Here is a 23,238-nt window from a genome sequence, read left to right on the forward strand (position 1 = left end):
AGGCATTAAGTTTTATTGGAATTTCACTTTCGGTGTGAAGGCTCTCTCATCCTCACCACAGCTTCGTTACGCATAAAAAGGCTGTACTTTCTGTAGCCTGAGGCGTCATGTTCGTGGTGTTCGAACGGATCCTTAGGAGAGAAACGGCAGCGACAATAAAATCCACGTAATCATGCGCCTAGCAGTAGATACAGATACGAAAGGGAATCGTTGATACGCGTTTGTAACGCATCAAAAATGTGACTTCATTCTACTTACTTGGGGTGTTCGTTGGTTTGGCGACATTCACGGATTGCCATTGGTTGATCAAGCATCATCAGCAATAAGCAAGACGTGAGTCTGGATGGACTGTTATCTAACTCTAATTACACCAAATAAGATGTTTTAGTGTAATGTCTTAACTTCTGTTGTATGCAAAAAGTTTTATCATCTTCTTTTGGTTTTCCAGTACTAAAGCAGAACGATGAAGCGTGAGAAATGCGATCATGTAAGGTAAATTCTTTGATATTTGGGTGCAGCTAACATACTAACGTGTTTAAAGTCAGGCAAATTTTTAAAATTATTTTATACCAATAACAAAGAAGTTTTTGTAGTATTTATAGTGGCTAAATTAAAAAGTATTATGTACTATTGTTCAGTTAAGACTACAGAACGAGACTAAATAAATAAATAAATAATGTGAAAAACTCATAGTTTAAAAAAAATACCTTTTTTATATTTCGTTTGATAAGGTAAATGAAATACCCTTAAACGCAAAAAAAATATTTAGAGAGTGTTAATTAAGGCAGTAGTATTTGATTTTTTTATAGGTTACCTAATGGCATCTCATAGAAATTACTAAAAGAAGTATAGAAAATTTGTTTAATGGTGAAAATTGAGCTAGAATTTAATGATGCGGTTTTACATCGGCAAGATAGCCATACAAAAATCCATAACCAACCATCATCATGCACTATTTGTGTGTATTATTACTATATCCTTTTTATTTGACTGTTACTTGTATTTGAATCCTTTCCATTCGTTTCATGCTACAACATTCCCAAGAAGTATATGGTGTACTGGGTGGTATGGTACTTATAGTACTAGCTTTCCGCGGAATATACGGGATTGCTCAGTTCTATAGATGCTGTTGAATCATCAACACTACCACAGCGATAAGACCCCGAAGGCCACATGTTGGGCGCGTATGCGCACACTCGTATACACAACATCAAGCTCGCGTTTCTGACATTTCGCGAATATACATGGTTTGATGGGTGATGGGTGAGAAAAATATACGCATATCCAAGTAACCCCAAGAAAACTGAGCGAGAAAACGGGACGAGAAGGATAGAAAACCACATTTTACTAAGGTTTCTTAGTGCAAAGGATTTGAGAAAGTAGGCTGAAGTGAGAGCGAGTAATACGGCTGAAGCCGAGCCAAAAAAGCTCAACTCTTCTCAGGCTTCGTTCAACTCTAGTCGAATAACAAAAATTGGTAGAGCACATGGCTCTCCGCGGTACATACCCGTATTTTGTAGCTCAACTCGTACAGTATTTCGGTGTTATATAATCGACCGAGTTGTTTCGCTCCTCGCCAGCGCCCTTTTGTGCTTGATTCATTAGGGAGCCGCTGAGGCTTACGTATCATTTTTATGGGAGCTCAACAGAGGTAGGTTGGTACACTGGTCCGAATGGAATATTTTCTTAACGTTTTTTTTGCAAGACCTGGCGGCAAGGAAAGGAAATCAGTTTTCCGTGTCCTTATCTGCATGGGAAGACTAGCAACATACTCCCATCCGCTGAATTTGCTTATTGCCAGAGCTTTTCATTTCTATGAGGGTTGCAGCTTGACACGTCCATAACAACCAAAGAAGTTCCATAATGATTGGACAGTAGAAGAGTTCTACAGCATCCCGAATCGTGCATTCCGTCAAAGTTTTCTTAGACTATGATGAAGATACATCCACTGGCGGTATGTATGTTTTTGAAATATTATGTTTTTATGTTTTATGTATAGCATTTAAACGCGCTTAACGTATGTTTGTATGTGCAACGAGCACAGTAAAACCACGCCTTTTTTGAATGGCAAAACTCGCAGGAAAGATGAACTGAAACCATGGATGGAGCATTTTTATTTGCCTTACTCAGGAATATTTTGCGGAGAACACATAACAATATATGAGGTGGGATTTTGACTTTTGTATTGTTTGTTTTATTTTTATTGTTTCTTATATGCGGAAGTTTATGACAATGATATCTTAGGAATTCAAATGTGGAACTTAATATGACACCGTGCTTAGTCAAAGTATTTCAAATGAAATGAAGTAATACTCATATCACCGGTCCAGTGGAATAGTCGTCCGTCGTACGTCCTAACTACATACCCATCATAGGTTCATGCCTTGAAGCCCCCATACACAGGACTGGCCAAACTGACCACAGTGTCAAATTGCCAAACCCTTTAGTGGCTTATCCAGGACTATACCAGCAACGATTGTCGCACCAAATAAGAAGAGATGAAAGAGATTAATATACATAGAGTGATTCAAATTCAAAGTTTTGTCTTCTTTTGGCAAAAAGATAGTAATAATTACTATGAGGAATGATTGTTAATAATTAAATCAAAATAATTTAGAAATTATGTTTTAACTGCTAGCAACAGGGCCGGTCTGATGGTACAGTCGTCAACTCGTACGACTTAAAAACATGCCCATCATGGATTCAAGCCCTGAATGGATACGTAGGACTGACTATCTTGCTATCGAAATAAAAAAGTAATTGAAAACCGGTCCCACTACTGGTACAGGCAGGCAGGCCTTTGTTGCGTTTGTTGCGCCAAAGAAGTTAAAGAAGACTGGCAATTGTGTAATGATTATATAATTTATTTTTATTATATGTACCAATTTTGTTACAATGTTTGCAAGTTTTTTTCGGCGGTTCCGTGGTACAATCGTCAACACGCACTTAACAACATGCCCGCCGTGGTTTCATGTTTAGAATGGACCGATCCCCCGTGACAAAGGCTCACTATAAGGCTGTGCTCCGCGGTTCTGAAAAAGTCTTGAAAGTATGTATAGGCCGGCATGTCCGCGTACGACGATACACCAAATAGAAGAAGAAATATTTTTGTTTCAGAAATACTTCGAAATATTTCTGCGAGAAGGACTTTGCTTAAAATATTTTAAAAACTAAACATGCTTCATATTAAAAGCTGGTATGCCGCTTCTTGATTTGCTACATTTATATTTGCTGGTTAACTTATATTTACCCATATTTGCACACAAACATGTCTACGAGTTGTTGAATGACTTGGTTTGATGCGCATTAAGATGGCTTTTTACTTCACGGAATCGTCCAGCGCCGAACTGGTTCTGACTCGAGGAACTAATTTATGGCCGTTATCAATGTGTAATTGATATTTTAGAGCAAAATGAATAATTAACGCTTTCTATGGCTTCGGTGGGCAACTTAGGATAGATTCCACGGCAACGATTTTAATGAATTCGAGGCAACCAAGGAACCTCCCATCGCCTCTGGATTTGGGGTAATATCGTGAGTTAATTGACTTATTCAAACACGTCAACGGCGTCGTAAAGATTTCGGGCTAAACACCTGGCACATGGCACTTTCTTGATGAAATCTTAAAAATGTAAAAGGCATCGTTTTGGTGAATAGTTTGCGAGAATAGTTTAACGTAACTTATGTAAGCAACACGTAATAATGAATCATTAATTATTATGATTTTATTATTTCATCGTACAAAAATCACTCAGCGCATTTTTTAATTTTCTATGAAACTGTAAAATATTTATTTTAATTATGAGTACTTGTTTACCGATGTTAACAATCATCTAAAAAACGAGAATGTTGTTAGATTTAGTTAACTCATATTTCGATGATTTTTAGCAATAACAAAAAAAAAAATACAAAACATATTGCTTTTAGGCTTTGCTTTATGCAATATTATTAATATAACTTACTAGGTAGGAAATTAAGTAGTTTTTCACTAATTCTAGAATTAAATGGGATTAGGGTAAGTGTGTGAAATATGGCTATATTATGTCATCAAGTTACCGATTTTTCTCCTGATAAAATAAGTACTAGGTAAATTTTTAAAAGTCTATCAGCCAAACTCGATCGAAGAGGAACGATTGTGCAGTTGCCGAGATACAACGGTTGCTTTGATTGATTTCATGAGTATCCAGCTCAGTTATACGTACAACATGGAAAATGCTTCATAAAACATCCAATGAAAACACCATTTTATGTCATTTTGACAATCGCTTCAATCGTTCCCGAATTCGATCGAGTTTGGGAAAGTGGCTGTATATGTTTTCTTGTGGCCTAAAATGTGTAGAACATGGGTATATTTTTTATTTTGAGTCAGTGGTTATCAAAATACTAGAAAATTTCAATTAAAAATTACATCTCAAGATACCGATTATGGCTAGAGCGTTCCTAGCAATTCGCCATAGTTGTACCAATTGTGTGGCTGAAGGCCAAAACTATTTAAAATAATAGTTTCAAACATCCGTTTTCTATCACTGGTTGTATTGATAGCCACGCTCTATCAATCCCACAATGGACGGGGCTAATCTTTCTAAAATTGTACTTTCTTATACCTTTCTGATAACACCGTGTTTGGACACACTTCATATCACCTGACAATCCTTTATATCACCTGGAAGCAAGGGAGCACAAATCAGGGTGGTCTGTTTGAATTGGTTTAAATGAAGAATCGTAGCCATTGTCCAACTATCTTGAAGATACTTCTGGCCAAGACTTTCCTTAACTAACGATCAGGGAAGAACAAGAGCGCATTTGGCAATAGGACGACACGATCGTTGAGATTTTGATTTTTTTCTGATGGAAGTCATTTTGATGAAACTTATTTTGATTTAATCACACTTAACAAATAAATTATGCTTAAAACAGATATTAACATTATAGATTGCTAAAAGTTATTAACAGTGCTGCTCTTAGCAAAATGGTTAAAAATCCCAACACATTTGAAAAGGGTGATATTTAACAAACACGGAACTAATGAAGTACAAATGTTTTAAAATGTTCATATTTTAAATGAAAAATTCATCCGTGGTTTTAGAATGCAAATAGACTGTTTTAGTGTGAAAATAGTATTCGTTATAGCCATTACACTTACCCTAATGAAAAAAAACTTTATTTTCTCTTCTTTTTCGATCTACGCATTCATGACTGCGTATGATGACTTAATAGAATTATTTGCACCACTTAAATCAATACGAGAACACCAGTAATAAGGAACAATAAGTTTTTAAGGAATCGTGTTTTATTAATTAGATACTTGAGTATATTTTTATAATCTATTTCGATAGCATTTTCCAAAAGGCATGCCTGTGCCATTATAATATGTGCGCAAACTTAATGATTAGCAATTTAAACTACCGTTACAAAGACTGAATCGGTAGCCAAGCATAATTCAGTGCTTTCGTTTTGAGAGCAAAGAAAGCAAAATGTTATGATCACACAAAAATCATTGAACAAACTCGTGCTGATACGGTCACGTCTAGTGATACCGATTCCTACTGGTATTAGTGGATGGTTCAGATCTCTTCATATTGAAAGATGGCAAAAAATCAATGGACAGCATATACACAAGCGGAAGCTCCTTCAATATTGTTTTTTATGTGTGTTCGTTTGATTTATGTAGCTTTTGGCCGTCCATGGTAGCTACAGTATTGATGCACATCGATTCCGATCGATTCGACACGAGATAATTTCCTGCGTACCGTTGGTGGCTCAGACGAAGCTGACGGTTTGTATCAGCACCAGATTCGATTATCTCACGGGTGCAACGAAGTAATCATAGCCATAATTCAACACGTACGTCTTTGATCTTGATCAGAGCGGCATTGTACGCTCAATTATGCTGGCACTGGTTGGTGTATCACCGCCTTATACTTGATCGTCATCTTCATTCGCGACGTAATACGGAGCGACTGCACTTTGGTTCTCGTAAGAACACGTCAACCGGAAGAACCACGAATCGAAAGCAATAAAATTGTTTCAGACGTGCTATGATATGGTCGGTATCTCTTTCACCAAACGTACAATGCAGGTAGCGGTATCAGCATCACGGCCCCACCAACGTTGCAATTTGTCGAGCAGGATCAGTGATAGAGCAAATGTTGATTCTTTGGTTAGCTTTGACACGTTCTTTGTATTTGCTCTAAGATCTAGCTAGGACCGGAACATATTGCACTATGATGCCATCAGTGCAGAGTGGAAGCAGACCGGGATGATTTTTTTTAATTTTTAGATTTCAATGGAGGGAGTATTTTTGCTTTAAAGGAAAACTACAGCTTTGATTTTGAAGGTTTTTAGTGTTTTAAAAAGTTTATTAAATAATCTTTAAAATGATGCCTTATTCATTTCAATTATATTTTTTTAAAGAAAGTTATGGGAATAATTATAACAAGAAAATTAAAAATTATACAATGTCTGTTTTTATCATCGTCAACATCATAAAGTTTAGTATATTCATGTTTTCTCTTGTACTACACATTAAAGAATGATTATTTAAAATAAATAGCTTCTGTCCAAAAATAAAGATGCACTTTTCGCAAATTTAGAAGCTACATCATATTTTGTAATTATCAGTTTGTAAGAAGTATAGGTTATATTACTTCTTCTAATAGTTTTATTTGGAATAATAGGAAGAAATAGAATAGGAATAATAGGAAGAAATAATAAAGAACCAACTTAATTTAAATAGCATGCATTTGAACTATTAGTTTTTAAAATTTCAATCATTTTTAGAATGGTGAAAATGCATTTGAACCAATTTTCAAGAATAAAGTTACAATATTATTGTTATAAAATTATAAATTATACATTATAAATATAAATCACAGCTAGGACGTTAACCTCATGTTGAAGTTTTTTCATAGATATAAATATTAAAACAATAATTTATTAGTAGATAATATTTAAGATTAGGTTTAAACGTAAGTAAAGCACTAACTGTCATAAATCGTGAAATACTAGAGTTATCACTTAAATTTTTGTAACTTCGTTGGTTTTTACAGTAATACGACTTTGTTTTTTGTCGTTTAATTTTGCTTATGAATTTGGATGCAGCTAATTTTAGTAAAATATTAATCTTTGCAGAGTTTTACAACATACTAAAAACAATATATATACACTCGCTTATAATTGTTTTTAAATGTATGATACTTTACATTTCTGTCGTTATGTACGTTTAGGACAGCTGTAATTTACTGTACCAGCACAAATAAATTATTACAAAAACGTTAAACTATCGAAATGTAGTTAATTATGTGAAATTTAAATAATTTTTAAGTGTGAAAATTAATCTAAAAGGAAGAAGCAAATTTTAGATACGTAAACACACAATGAACATAATTCAAAGAACAAGAATAAGTCGAGTACTTCATATTATATCATACTGGACAAACTATTATATTATGCAAAATACAATTAAACATGGAAAAACCAAACCACAATAAAATGCATTTCAAATTGTGTAAATAGGGTCGATCTCGATCGGCCTCACGGGAGCCAGCAAGACAAAAAAGTCTTGCTATTTGTAATTTTGTTTTATCTTTTCCCAGTAAAAAACAAAACTATCATCAATTCAAGGGTATAAAATGCGCGGTTATTGTATGTTATCAAAATGGGATGAGAATTAATAGTTTATTATCGAGGTTTCCCGTCATTATTTAATAGCAAACATTTTCGCACCCATGCGTTTCGAATGAAATAAATATCAGCTGACAAATTGCATTTACGTTACTACCAAGCAAACAAACAAAAAAAAAAATGAGGTGACGATGAGATGTAATCCTGATAGACGACAAAGGGCGACATTTGCTGTACGTTGTGTATAGATGGTAACATTTTTATGGTCGTGCGAATTTTCCTTCCCCTATTTTGACGAAGGAAAGCGATTACAGATTGGCATAATTTAGCAAATGATTCAACCTTACTCCTTAGAATCGTGCATGTTTAGTGAATCGTGAAGTTGCCTTCTTTTGTCGGTGTGGGTGATATGGAATAGCTTTCCCAAGGGATTGATCAATATCTGTCAGTCAATGAGCGAATAAAAGCTTACCTGCAAGTAAGTGGAGTGTGTTCAAATGCGGTAAATCGTCTAAATAAATATGTAAAAACATATGTTTGGTGCTTGTATTTAACGTACATGGCTGGTTTGATTTTAGGTGATTCGCATGATTTTATCTGGAACAATACAAGTAGAGTAGAAAAAATACATCGAATTAAATGGAAAAACCGAAATAAAATTATCTGAATAATGAAACTTAAAGCGTTATTGATATTCTACCTAATTTATGGTTTACAGTCCATTTACAACAGAGTTGAAGGGAAATAAAGAGTGTATTAAGGTTAAATATTGGTCATTATTATAATTTATATCTTTCTATATTCATGTCATAAGGCCGCACCAATTGATCTCGGATAATTTTCTAATAATGCAAAATAAGTCGCTGTGATCATTTTTATGCATATAAAATTTGTTTGTAAAACTGTTACATGGGATCATATGACGAGTATGTGACAGGTAAGCACATGTCTACACTTATAGTTATTATGGTACTGAAAGATAGTTTACAGAAACGACATAAGTCCGAAGATATTCGGAGTTTCTAAGATATTTGGCGCAACAAAGGTAGTCAGTTTAAGCTTGCCTTCACCATTGCTGGGGCTTGGATATCACTGACTTATAGAATATCAGGATAGACAATCATGTCTTTGGCGGCTCGGACCGTTTTTTAGATGGACAGTTTAAAATGGCTTATCACAGGCTATTGGTGTTATTTGTATTTTTATTCATTAAAATTTAACTATCTGTGTGTGGCCCCTTGAAATGGTACAATATTATGTATACAAAATACATTGTATTAGTCACGTCCACTCTAATAATCACGTCCACAAATAATAATTTTATACGTAAAATGCCGCACGGCACGAATACTATTTAATTAATGTACCCATTTGGGAGGAATTGTTATCTTAGATATTTGGTTAAATTATCTCAAAATCAGACTGATTATAAAAGTAAGCATTTACAATGTTGGTAAAAATAATACAGAATAATAAATGCGAATGGGATCAATTAGTACATTCATTGATTTTATCACAAAAGTGATTGATGTTTCGGTGGAAAGAGTAGAGTTGATTACTAGCTATACTAGTAGTTCAGAGTTAGTTTTTTTTAAATTAAACTTATGTTAATTTTATGTTGTTCCCTACAGAATAAATACAATTTTCCTTTAACATATTTTAGAAAATTGTTTAAAGTTCTGTCACTTTATTCCAAATGTGTCAATTTAATGTTATGGAAATAATTACTAGCGTCAACATGATTAAGACATTCCAGTTTGCAGATGCTAGTGTAGAATTAAATGGGATGTGTGCGATTTGTTCAAAAGTGTGGCAAAGCACTACCGTGCGGGGGTTTCGGAATATATTTAAGGGTAAAGTATCCAGTTGCGAATGTCTGGATAAACTGTCTGTTACTTTCTTTATGATTTATAAGTTTCAATCCATAACCGGTTGCGTTTAGCACCGGTACACAAATTCGTTATTGTATTTTGCTAGGGTTGGTAGTAGGATATCTAGTGGTTTATTGCGGAAGATCTTAGAACCCCTTTTTCCCATTTCTTCAGTGTGTGTTGGTTGAAAGGATCTAAAGAATTTCTTGTTAGCATGACGCTCAACCTGACTGGGGCAGAGGCTGTGAGGTGTTTTATGTGCTGATATTTCATAATCTAGTTTAGGTCAATTTGTATCCATGCTTTTCAGTGAGTGGCAAAATTGAAGAGGTAGGATTGTAAAGTAGGTTAGAGAGGAATACATTTTTGGTTCAAGTCTGTCCAGACGCCTCATTCATTTTCTTCGAATGTGGTTTGCGGCTTCGTTCATGATGACCGTTAAGACATAGACATTGGAATAGGTTTCTCCAATAATGTTTAGCCACAGCTGGACATTAGGTTCCTTAAGAAAATTCGTAAACCATGACATTCTCCTGTCTGAGGAATTTATTCGTATTCCGAATGGAATTCAAATCAAACATGTTTGTGTCTCAGTGAAAAGAGATACAAAATTAAGAACTAGTCAAAATATATTTGTTTTACTGGATCATGAGCAAATCTTTTTTTTTCGATTTGTGTTGTTTCTACCTTTTAGATTTATTTTCTTTTTTCAGATTCATGTTTCATTAGTTTCTATGTGTTCGGTTGACTATATTAAATAAGTAACATTAAAATAAGTTGAGACTATAAGGTGATTCAGACGAATGTTTTCATAATTAAAATTACTTCTATTTGGCGTAACGTCATACGCGGATATGCCTATATAGACCTATATAGACTTTCCAGACTTGTTCAATTACTCGCAGCTCTATAGTCTGTCCTTCTAACAGAAGGACGGCCCATTCAACGCTTGAACCCATGACAGGCAGGTGATTGAGTCGTACGAGTTGACGACTGTACCACGGGAACGGCCCACCGTTGTAATTCGTGTTCCTTAAAAGCAAATAGATACTAAAAACCCATAAACAAACAACAATTAAAAAAAAGACACGTTCTTTGGGAGAACGTAACGACCAAAGCTTCACCTTAATTCTACTTAGTCATTCTAAACGATAAATAATTCAGGCGTATACGATATTATTGATAATATTTTTATTCAATTCACGTAACGCTGCTAACATAACTCATTAGGATGTTAATATGTAATGCAAAAACACACATTTACTTGTGTAAAGTCACAGGATTGTGTTGACGAGCTGAAATGTAAATATTGTTGTTGCACCTTTGTTTTTAAAAGCATTTGATGTAGAAATTCAAAACAGCCGATAGGTAGGGTGCGCGTTATTAATCTTTCTAACGTGTGTAAATGCACGTGCTTTCCAATGAACGGTTGCAAGTTCGGATTGTGTTTGGACGTACGCTGTTAATGTTTTCTTCTTCATTGTATATTCAGCTTCTTTCCCTGGCATCTGGAGAAATTAAGGTCGTATGCTTGATGCGCTCGGCAAACAAATTAACAAGGTTGATTGACAGTATGAAAATCAATAACTATGGGATTGGCGTTTTGTTACGGTGTTCGACTAAAAGCAGAATGAAGTGCCCCCAAAATGAGATCCAACAATGTATTCTGATCGATTGTACAAATAAATAGAGTTTATTTTTTTTAAAGCACTCATTTTAGCGTGGGTATATTTTTATAAATAGTTTTAGGTAAAATGTTGTACACACGGGTGGGTTTGGCTATTTTATTGAAACCGCATCTGACTGAGGTATAGTTAAAAAATGTTGTGATGGAAATTGACAATGGTACTATAACAATTACATTACTCTCGTAAAATAATTTACTTTATTTACTCGTGCCTAAGATACAAAATGCCAACTAAATGGCATAGGGCAAGAGTTTCCCATAATGTTTGTATGAGCTATACTTTCGGTGAATCCTAAGTTCATTGGCTAAAAAGAGTCAATTTGAAAGTCGTTTAATGCAACACTTTATTATTTCATCATCTAGATAAAGCGTGTGTTTTCACTTCAAGACTATGAATGCAAAGGTTACCATAAATGAGCCGGTAAGTGTTTTTTCGTGTCCCAAATTGGATCAGATTGCAGTTCGACTAATAAATAATAAATAATTAAGTTTAGAATAATAGGCAAAGTTTGTGTTTGCCATGACTGTTGAATTGAATAACTTGGAATTCGCTTTTCAATTTGTAATCGAGTAGCATTTAATGGTACCTATTACTTGTACTCTTCGTTTGACGCCGGTTCACTGTTGTATAGGTGGATTCGTGTAAGCAATGCTCGATTGAAAAATGTTGTGGTACGTAATTATGTTTAGCTCGAAAAGCATGAGCTTTACTATTCCGTGATTCCATCAAAAGAGTGCAGTTACATTAGCCACATCACCTTTCCGAGTCAGTAGGGCAAATTCCGTTCTGCAGCAGTTCTATGTGTGCCAGAAAAGGAAACTCGAAAATAACATAGCATTAATATATTGAGCCGGTCTGGTGGTACAGTCGTCAACTCGTACTATTTAACAATATGGCCGTCATGGGTTCCAGCCCCGAATGGACCGTGAATGTATATGTAGGACTGACCATCTTGCTGTGGCTATCAATATGTCACTGTCACTGTCTCACTTGTCGTACAGGAGGAACGGTTCAAAAAGGCCGTATTGCTTAAAACTAGAGTATAAAAATATAGTTCTTGGCGCTACATTCCATATTGGCTGGGAGACATTTCCTTCTCTCAGCCATGGAAGGCACCATGGTGCACCAGGTGTACTCGGACGTTTTGGTTTTTTTTCATCCAAAAATTCTATGATTTTGTGGTTCTATGAGCGTGGCGAAGGTCTACATCATTCGTATTTTCAGGTTGTCTATTCCAGTTCAGTGTTATATTTTTATAAAGGAATAAATAATTACTTTTTATTTGCTAATGCATCCTCCACGCAATATTAAAAAATACTAAAATTATTAAAATATATGACTGGGCCTTATCATTTCATTATTTCATTTCAATTATTTCAAATTAAATCCAAACAAATGTTTGTTATCGACATTGTGGTAGATTTTGAAATAAGTGATTATGTTAAGAACCCAATAAACAAATTTTGGTTCATAGCAACTCATATCGTAGTGTTTGTTCACGGAGATAATAACTTAAACATACAAACTCGCATAGAATATTAAATATATTTGCAGATTATTTAGAATGTGAGCGAGCTTCAGAGAAAATATAATTAATAAAGCATGACCAACTCTTTAAAAATCAAACGTTGGGTAAAATTAAATTAAATTGAAACTAGCAGAACCTTCAAGATATTGTGTTTTCTTGAGACTGAGGTGATTTATTAACCAGCATCCCTTGTTCAAGATAACACACGCACGGTAAACGACAAGTGGTGTTGAATTTTCTTGAACCTCTTATCTTGATTCTGGGATCGTATTCGTTTTCCGGCAATTTAATGCACTGGTGTGTGAGTACAACTTTTGTGTGATATGAAGCGAATAATTTTACCTTACAAGTTCACTTTTCTCATATGGATTATCCTTTAGCCTTGGCTTTTTGAAAATGGGACACGGAAAAGAGAGCGAGAGACAACTGATTCGAAGCAGCGTAGCGAGGAGAACGTGGTGCGGTTTGGTTTTAGACGAATAGCACATGGTCTATTTATGCTAATTTGTAATTGTCCCCAGATCAAATAAGTTTTGCCTACACGAGGAAAGTTTCAACTGCCATAAATTATTCAACTTCACGTCTTCTACACAACTCTTTTGCAATGTGATTCATTCTCACCTTCGGTTGCATATAGAAAGATAATGTATATGACAGTCCGTAAGACATTTGTTCACAAGTGTTTGATGGTGCTAAAAACTTGAAATGATTTATTAATCAACCACCTCGGCCTGCGTCCTTAGCCGAAGGTGTATCAGATGTGTTCATGGAAAGATGGGATCCTTTGCTCTCGTTGTTTTAAGGCCAGAGTGTATTTGTCCCCATTATTAAACAAACCCCTTGTAGAAACAAATGTTTTTCCCATTCTACGTTGTAGTCAGTCGATGATTCTGCTTCATGTTATTTATTCGAATAGCATTAGCTATCGCCAGCGGATATGATGTGGTAAGACAAAACTAGCAAGTTGATGAATGAAATAAAGTTAAAATCTTTCGAGTATGTTACAAGTGTGCATAGAAAGATATGTTTCACAAATCTATCGCAATGTTCGTAAAAACGTAATGTGTATAAATGTTTTTCGAATGAATAAACGAAAATATTTCAGTATTAACTTACTATAAACGTACAATAATAATTATGTAAAACCATGTATGTGCTAAAAACCAATGTTATTCTACTAACTCACAGCACCATAATGTAATAATTATAAAATACCATACATATCGTAAACAATGGTTTAGAAGAAACTATCATTACTAATCAAATAAATACAGATGATTTAAATTCCACTACATCAATGAAACCGAACACCCGCATAGGTGACGACGAGTGGGAAAATAGCTCAAATCATAACGAACCGATTAACATAGCGTATTATGGTGCGTCAATGCTTTGTTCCATTTCTTGACAATGACAATCGAGTTCTTAAAGCTAGCTAGAGTCATCTTTAAAGTGAGAGCAGAGTACACAAAGTGATACACTTAGTTTGCTATACGTAACGGGCACTGATGTGGGTTTGGCAGTGTAAAAAAAGCTTTCCCACGGCTTGGCCACGACAACTGGCATATTGACAGAGTAGTGCTGGCGGCGGTCTTTGAGGTGATGCGTTTCTTTATGGATTTTGTTATTCGATTTGGATCAAATTGATCGTCACGGGTGGTGATCTGTATGGCGGTATGTTTGTTCTACAAAGCGAGTAGTGGCTTATATGCGAAAGGTTAAAAAAATGCTAGTTCTGTTAAAAAATGTTTGGTAAAGATTTTGTAAAGATTATAAAATACATTTGTTACATTTGTTACAACGGTGAGATGAGTGACAAATGCTTTATGCTCCAAAAGCTTTATTGAAAAAATGCGTTATTATACAATGATACAGTTTGATTTAGAAATACTTTTAAATCGTATATTATGATAATAGGAAGGAAAAAACAAAGCTTAAATATGATTGTGGATTGTTGATGGAAATTTAAAATATTGTTCATATCAATATCGGCAAAGTTAATCTTCGTAAAAGATTAAAATTTAAAACAATAAGATTATAAGTGACATAATCAAAACACAACCTTTATGTTTTTGTCATAGCTTACAGTTGTTTGCATAATAGTGTTCAATGAAATGATTATTTTGCACGACCATTTTATAACAAAATGGATTTATGTATGTTTGCATATGTGTTGTGTAAAAAAAACAGGATTGAGCAATAATTCTAGCAGAATTGTTTTGAGTTTTAAGTCCGCTTTTTTGTAATCATTTTTTAAATTTTGTTTTACGCTTGAAATTCCGTCGTTATTTCGGTTGCGCTACACGAAAATTCTAACGATACTCTTCCGATGGCAGTCAGTCTCCCACTTACATCGTAGTGGAAGGTGTATCCCGAAGGCAATATTACCAATCATTCTAGACTACTGGAGAAATTTGTGTTAACATTCTTGCTCTTTTTTAATTTTTCGTCTTTTTAATTCATTACTAAATTAAACTAAAGAGGTGAATATGAGACATTGTTTTTTTTTTGCTTACGTGATGTTCTTACAGGGTTACTCAAGCCAGCTCAACATCGTAGCACTATTTTTCGAGCACGTTAAACGATTGTCAACATCGTACATACAATTTGAACCCGTAAACTGTTTTCGATTTGGTAACAATAGGTTTTGAATGCGTAAAATCCCAACTCGAATCTGGAAAATGTATAATGGGTGACAAGACAGCCGGGATAAACGATACTCTTGAAGTATTTTGTTTACAGAATAAATACCTAAGAACAGTTTTTTTTGGCTCAAAAACCGTTGTCGGTCTAGGCCTGCCTGTACCACTTGTGGGGTTGGCTGTCAGTGTAGTTGTGGGAGCTCGGAACCGGACCTACCCGATTCCGATTCCGTGTTCGGAACCAATTCCGGAGGCGATTTCGATGTTGGAATCGATTCCGATTCCGGAATCGATTGCGGAGCTGATTCCGGAGCCGATTCTGGAACCGATTCCAGAGTTGACTCTGGAGCGAAATCAGTCTGGGAATCTCCATGAGAATGGATCTTTTACAAGTAAATTTGGATTATTTGCGGTTATCAATATGTAGTGTGATTGGATCCAAATGGCCATTTTTATGGCGATGCCGAAACTGACTCCGTTTGGAAGCCGATTCTAATTTAGGAGCCAATTCCGATTCGAGAGCCGATTTCGATTCCGGGGTCGATTCCGGGGTCGATTCCGGAGCCGATTCCGGAATTAATTCTGGAGCCAATAACGATGCTGGAGCTGATTACGGAACCAATCCTGGAGTCGATTCCGATTCCAAAGACGATTCCGGAATCGATTCCGGAAACTTATTCCGGACCTACTATCCGGAATCGATTCCAGAAAAACGCGTCATTTTTCCCATCACTATTTCAGGATAGGCAGTCCTGTGTATGGCGGCCATTTGGGGTCCATTTGGGGTTTAAACCCATGAAGGGCCTGTTGTTAAATCGTGCGAGTTGACGACTGTACTAGTGTTGGCCTTTCCAGTTCGAACCTAGTAAAAAAGTTTCGTTCTTTCCGTTCATTCCGTTCTTTTCGTTTTTTTCCGTTCATTCCATTCTATTCCGGTCTTTGCCGCTTCAATATTGTTAGCAAGATGCTATTGTTCGTGCGTTCCGTTCTTTAAAAAAAACCGGTTTGGTCCGGCTGTTGCTTGCTGCATGCAAGATAACTATTCACTCTTTCTCGTACACAGTATGTGTTGCATGCGCACTCTCATATGCCCATAGGAATATTCATCGCACCTAACCGCGTATCGTTTATACCAGCGGTCGGCAAAGTCCGGCCCGCGGGCCAAATGCGGCCCGCCGCAACATTCAATCCGGCCCGCGAACTGATTGACTGATTTTGAAAGATGTGAAGAAACTATTCGTATACAAATTACTGAATATCTTTAAAAATAACATTTTATATCATCGTACTCTTTCAACTTTAATTAAAGTACTATGGAATGACGGATCGTTCGGTATGTTCGAACTCGTGATCAATATCCCCGTAATGTTTACAAGAAAAAAATGCCTTTTTTTCGGCTTGCTGTGGCAAAAAACTAGGAGAGGTAATTTCTTAACACGTACTTAATTTGAAAGCTTTTGCATCATGTTGGTCCAGAAAAAATCGATGGAACACATGTGACAGATGTTGTACCAGTTTGCGGACTAGGGTGTCATGTCGAAATTCTACCGAAATTCACCTAGTATGAACGCATTGAGTTTTGACGTCATTGTTTACCATTGCGAAGTCAGTGGACGCGATTTCTGCTTCCTGATATGTGTGTTAATTTTCCCATACTATTTCACTGTTTGGCGGGTTGCATCGATCTCCCGGCCCAGATAACCCAGTAATGTAGCCACTTGTGCCTCTGTCTTAATTTTTTAGCTTTTTTGGAACTTCAAAAATGAACATGGGCTCTCCTGCGATGCTTTGATGGTTGCATAAAAGTGCCAAGATGTTGGTGATCAATACGCAGAAATGTTCTTATGCGACGTCAGACTTCTGTACGCAGTCCATTAAAGACGCTACGGGGTGGCATTCGTTGACCGCGCACGCTTATAAGTTAGTTGGTTCACTTTTTTGGTCATCATGTTTAGAGTTTTCTGTTGTCTCATGGGCAAAAAACCTATCAATTGATCTGACATGGCATGACATCTGACTTGTCCATAAATCATTTTTATAATTACTGAATCTATGTTTGTTTCGATAATTTTTCAGCCTTTCAGACTTTTGTATCATCCCCGGAATATATTCAATATTTTTTGCGGTGTGGGAGGATGGGATCTTCAAGAAGCGATATTGATCCCATTTTGTTATTTTTTGACTGATCAGATTTTTGGCCATCTATTGCCGATTCCCAAATGATTAAAGATTAGAATTAGTTTTTAAAGTAAGTACCATTAATTTGGATGAACCATACTTGGATGATATAATTACAGAAAAACAACAATAAAAACCTAAAATGTTTTTAAAAGATTAAAATGTAATAATTTAAGCGCAATAATAAAAACCGCATTCACCTGGCCCGCGGCACTCGATCATTTACTAAAGTTGGCCCTTTGCCTCAATAGTTTGCCGACCGCTGGTTTATACAGATCGCGGTAAGCGAAACCAAAAATGATAAGCTTATAGTATTATAGTGCGATTTGTAATATCTGTTATATCCCCCTCTCCCCCGTTAAAAGCTTGGCTTTTGAGCTCTGGGTCAGTTCTTTTGAGTCCCAGGTTCACGTTTCGTCCCTTTTCAAAAATGACCTAGTTCTGTTCCGTTCCTTTTTTAACGGAATTCCCAAAACTACACTGTACCAGAAGACAGGCTACCTAACAGTTTACCAAAACAATATCGACACATAATAATGGTGAGTCTTAGTTTTTTTAAAGGTATTATAGTTGTTAAGCATTATTGCTTATCATAAATGAATAACTTAGTAGTTTACAAACTGTTGAATTATTTGATGATGAACTGATGGATTTTTTCTATTAAATGTCAACGTATCCATGCCATAACTGCATGGTTAGCTGGTTTTCTCTGTTGTATACTGACATATCTATTTAAAGACATTTTGACTTGTTACGACTAATAAATCATCGAAAAAATGTTTTGCATTATTGTTTACCGACTATTAGTAAAATAATGTTAATTAATATAAATATAAATCAAGATAATATAAAACACCTTATTAATATTAATATTAAAAAATGCATACATTTTTTTGTATGTATTTTGAAGCAACAGCCTAACTGCAATTATTTAATAAATCTAGTGTAATTTGAATCAAAATCTTGCAAACACGTGGTACAGCCACGGAAAATTTGGATAATTAGATATAATAAGTGAATATTCTTATTTAATGCAGTCTTCTCCAAGCTGATCAAGGTGTGATAATTTATCCATGGAGGATTTTACACCTCGAGGGCGTTTTATTTAGTATTGTCTGTCAATGTTTTACGTGAGAGAAGAAAAAAATACGAAACTCCCCTAAGGATATAGGAGAAGATAAGTATTCTGTTACAGATTCATATGATGCAAATTGCCTCAGGGCTTGGTTTTTCTATGTAAGAAAAAGAAAGACAAAAACAATAATTTTAACGTTACTGTTAGAGTGTTCATGATTTCCACACGGTAGAATAGAATTTGGTAGTAGACAGCAAAACGAATAAATGAAAGTTAGATAAATTGATTTGAACGATATGGGGTTTTGTGGATGGATATCCGATTGAGAAAAAAGTATTTGCTGCTACCTGTTCTATATTGTTGTGCCTTGAATAGTTGAACCATAATTTATGCACGTACATTCATTGTCAATAAATTTTCCGATCGCTGAAGCTGCCTCATCGTACGTCGATGAATGTTTAACCGTTGGAATTCCCGCAGGATGTGAATGTCAATCGTAAATATGCGTTTCCCTCTTCCAATTTTATCGATGATAAGAATACACATGAGTTAGAACGTGCTTCGAGTATGGGGTACTCAAATGTATTTGGATATGCTGTGAACTCAATTTAGATGTGATGAGATAATTCTTTCACTTCATGAATTCTGTACTTCAGCGAATACCTCAAATGTTTGCAGTATGCTTTTAATATTTTTGGGAGGGATGGTTTGTAGCATGTTCCTTGGTTACCTTTTACATCGTGAAGATTGGTAGGATATTTCATGTGCTTCGGGTTGGAATAAGTAGCATCACTACATACTTTGTGTAAAATGGTATGTCATATGTTATGTTGGTGAAAGGCGATGAAAGACTTTTGTAAAGAATGAAAGAATATAAATAAAAAAACTGTATATAACATGTTTTACAGATAACTTTTTAGTTTAAAAAATATAATTTAATAGCTTGCCATGCAACAAAGGTGAGCATGAACAAATAAGCATTCCTTATCTCTCAGTTGCAAATTACCAGTGACCTGCAACGTTGTACATTTTATTGCATATAAAGGTAATAACTTGTTTTAGATCGCACATTTAATATTTTTTTCCTTTTTATAATAAAAAAATAAAATTTGAATAATAATAATAATAATAATGAAAACATTCAGCTGTAAAAAGTGACGGACCCTTTCTAGTAGTTTTGTTTTTGTTTTTTTAAAACACAATAATATGATCGCTTGCTTGGCAAAACACCCTTTTGACTAATACACTATTTTAAATTGATAACTTTTGTCACACAAAATCCTAGAACAAGCTAATCATATAACACAATACAGTTGGTAAAAAGGATCGGCGATTAATTCTCTTGCATGGATTAACTGGCTAAACTGGTGATCGTTATTATTCAATGGTAAGGTAATAACAGTGTTGAGAAAGGGATGCTTCTTGAGACACGAGGTCGAATCAGTAGAGCTTTTCATTTGATCAACATCTAAGCAAATAGATGCATAGAAAAGGTAATGATTGAGGTTTTGGAGTACACAATTACCAGTGAAACATTCGATGGACACCAGTGGTGAAAGTAGGATAGCGAATACCTTTACTGGAGAACGATGGACAACAGTGGAAACGATCGTTGAAGATCAAGTCGGCAAATCATCACATCATTGAATGGATTGAACGTGATCAAAGAATGAGGTAGTGATTGATCTGCTGATCATACACGTGATCTATTAATTATGTATATCTTTATGCTTTCTTGGGGAATTCGTGCAGCTCCTTTCTTTTTCATGAATTGTTTGTTTGATTGTCTATCAGGTCTCAACATGTAGGATGATGATGATGGTTCGTGAGGTTAAGCCATCGATGACCAGGGGCGGCAACGACAGACAGCGGTTTTGATGAGAAAATGGAAAAGCATCGAATATCGTCAGTTTACCTAGCGCAAGATTGAGATTTCAATTTGGTTTTTCCCGCGCTCGGTCATAAGAGTTCAATAGGTCAACAATGTGCTCGATCAAAGATACCTTATATAGTGCTGAAAAAAGATTGTGTAGCAGGGACGAAATTTATATAATTCTTAGAAGTAATCCTTAATTCATACCCCATGCATAGTAATATGGTCCTGGTGGAGTTAAATCAGAGTTATTTATAGCCATATAAATTTAAAATACTGTCAGGCTCTAGCATAACATTTAAACACGACTTTCTGAAATTACTATGCATACCTTAGGAGATTTTATCGTATATTTGCAGAAAAATAAAGGGTGATAGGGTGAGTAACTTTCTAACAACATTGTCCACCGCTGATGTGATGTTTTTTGTACAGCAGTTAGATATTGTATTTTTATCAAAATAATTATTCAAGTCTTCCATGCATTTTACTGTTCAAATCATGTATTTTGAACACACAATAAAGAACTTTCAAACGTAGCTTGTGGCTTGTTGAAAATTATTTACATTGGAAACTAACCCGATAAATATTCTAATGGTGCCAGTGTTTGAAATGCATCTTGTGGGTAATGAAATAAGCTGTTCACAGTATGGTAGTCGCAGTGTTTATTGAATATATCTCATATTTACGTCGTTGAATTTAGGAAACATAAATTATAAGGTTAAGGAAACAAATTGCCATATTGTAATTAGTTTTGTAAAGATATAGAATAAAATAACTATATATTTTATTATATTATATTAATAAAACATAATAAAATAAAACCATAGAGATTTTTTAGTAGTTTTAATATTTTAATCACGCTTTTTGTGCTCTATGTGATTTCAAAGTGATAATAAATGATACAAAGTGATTTCTGCAAACATATTTTTGCTTGGTCTAAAATTCTCAAAAAAATACAAGATTCAAATTATTTTTTATATACAAGAAGCATTAAAAACATGAAACCTAAACGTTAAACGTGAAAGTCTTACGAATTGTATAAACGTGCACATAATTGTAGTGCTAACGGAGTATGTAACGTGATTTGTTCAGAATATGCTCTTTAAAACGTCTGTTGTGCTACGGATGCTGTCGAAGACGGAGGCTGGCCAGATCGTGTGCTTGTAGGTGCATCCCTGGGATCATCTCCTGGTACTCAGGCATAAGAAGGCGGTAAAGAGTGTTTATTAAATTATCAAAAATCTTAATGGCCGTGTAAGTGCATATATTTTAACAAGCGAATGCTCATCGAGTACGGAACGGTGAACCGATGAGCCAGAAACAAGATTTATTCTTGTTACCCTTTATGTGGTCACTCTTAGCGTTTGCCCTTCCCGCGATGGTCTTCAAACGCACTGTTCGTTTCGCAAACTTCTTTCTTGAGTTCGTGCCCTTGTTCACTTTTTCGCAGCATAAGTGCGGGGTGTCTGTGCAAACATTACTTCTCACATGATTTGGCCTCCTTCTTATCGCTGATTAATATGTGAATGAGGAAAAACGAGACCACATTGAATTGACGGGACTAGCAATTGACTGGAGCAATGAAGTTGAGGATTACAGTAAGAGCTCCTTTGCCAATAGCCAACATCCCACCTTTAGCTAGAAGATGATTGTGTATCAGGTCGACGTTATGTGCACTATCATAATTTGTTCGTGAGCAGCTACTCCGGTGAAATATATGTGAATTCATAGTTGATTTAAGAAAATTATATTGGTAAAAAATGTTAATTTAATTTTTCTTTCACATAGTTTTGGTCAAATAGAAAAAACTATAAGAAGTAAGCTGATTACACGTTTTTTTGTTAAATATTAATGAAAACATTCCTATTCTTATAAAAAAAGATAAATGAATCTACGAACTGTTACTAATAGTTGATTACATTATGCGAATAAGTAAGCGAGTAAGTACTTTAACCTATTTTTGTTTGTTTTTGGCTCATAGTGACAAGGCTGCATTCAGTGTGCTTAAACACGTCTGACACTCTACCTTGCAGCATCTTATTCGGAGCTGTCCCGGGGCTACATCGGAAACGCAACAGTTATATTCAGTCCATTAGAAATACGTATGAAATTCGATGTTAATCAAACACAAGCAGGCGAAACGTGGCTCACATTTACCATGTTGCAGACGGTTGGTTTTCCTGTACCTGACGAGAGCTATATTTAAAGTATGGATAAATAATATTTGACATGTAATAAAATAAATACCATGCAATTAGAGTCAGTGATTTATAATTCTTAAAGAAAGGAATTATGGAAAAAACTTTAAAGTCTTGGTAGAAAAATGCCTTATGGATGAGATAAAGAGAGAAAAATAACATGCATACCGACACATTGTGTATTGGCGGCATGTTAAGCTTTAAGAGTATGCGGTAGTTTTATTGATGTAATTTATTTTTAAACTGTTCATTTAGAAGCCGATATTTATTCGCAGCAATTGTTCGTTGATGCATTAACGTATTCTTTGAGGATGGGCTCAAAGCTTATTACTGTCATTAAATTGAATTAACTCTTTACAAGTTTTAACATGATTATCCAACAGTCGGAATTGTATTGATTATAGATTGTCTTCCTATTAGCAAATGTTTTGAACATTTTAAATATGCTCCTATGAAAAAAACCCTAAATTATTTAATCACATTAGGACATTAGCATAAACAAAACTTTTGTTCAAAAATAATGCTATTAAATATTACATATTATTTATATTTGAACAACTGA

General features: G+C 35.1%; 1 long non-coding RNA gene across 1 annotated transcript; it reads right to left on the reverse strand.

Moving 5' to 3' along the window:
- Positions 1–2,988: 2,988 nt before the first annotated feature.
- On the reverse strand, positions 2,989–4,150 carry LOC121600129. The gene is made up of 3 exons (XR_006005782.1): positions 4,057–4,150; positions 3,963–3,994; positions 2,989–3,622 (listed from the first exon to the last, which is right to left on the reverse strand). It is a non-coding gene; the product is annotated as an uncharacterized LOC121600129 (long non-coding RNA).
- Between the last annotated feature and the right edge of the window lie 19,088 nt (positions 4,151–23,238).

Source organism: Anopheles merus, chromosome 3L, assembly GCF_017562075.2.
Source record: "Anopheles merus strain MAF chromosome 3L, AmerM5.1, whole genome shotgun sequence".
Classification (NCBI taxonomy): Eukaryota; Metazoa; Arthropoda; class Insecta; order Diptera; family Culicidae; genus Anopheles; species Anopheles merus.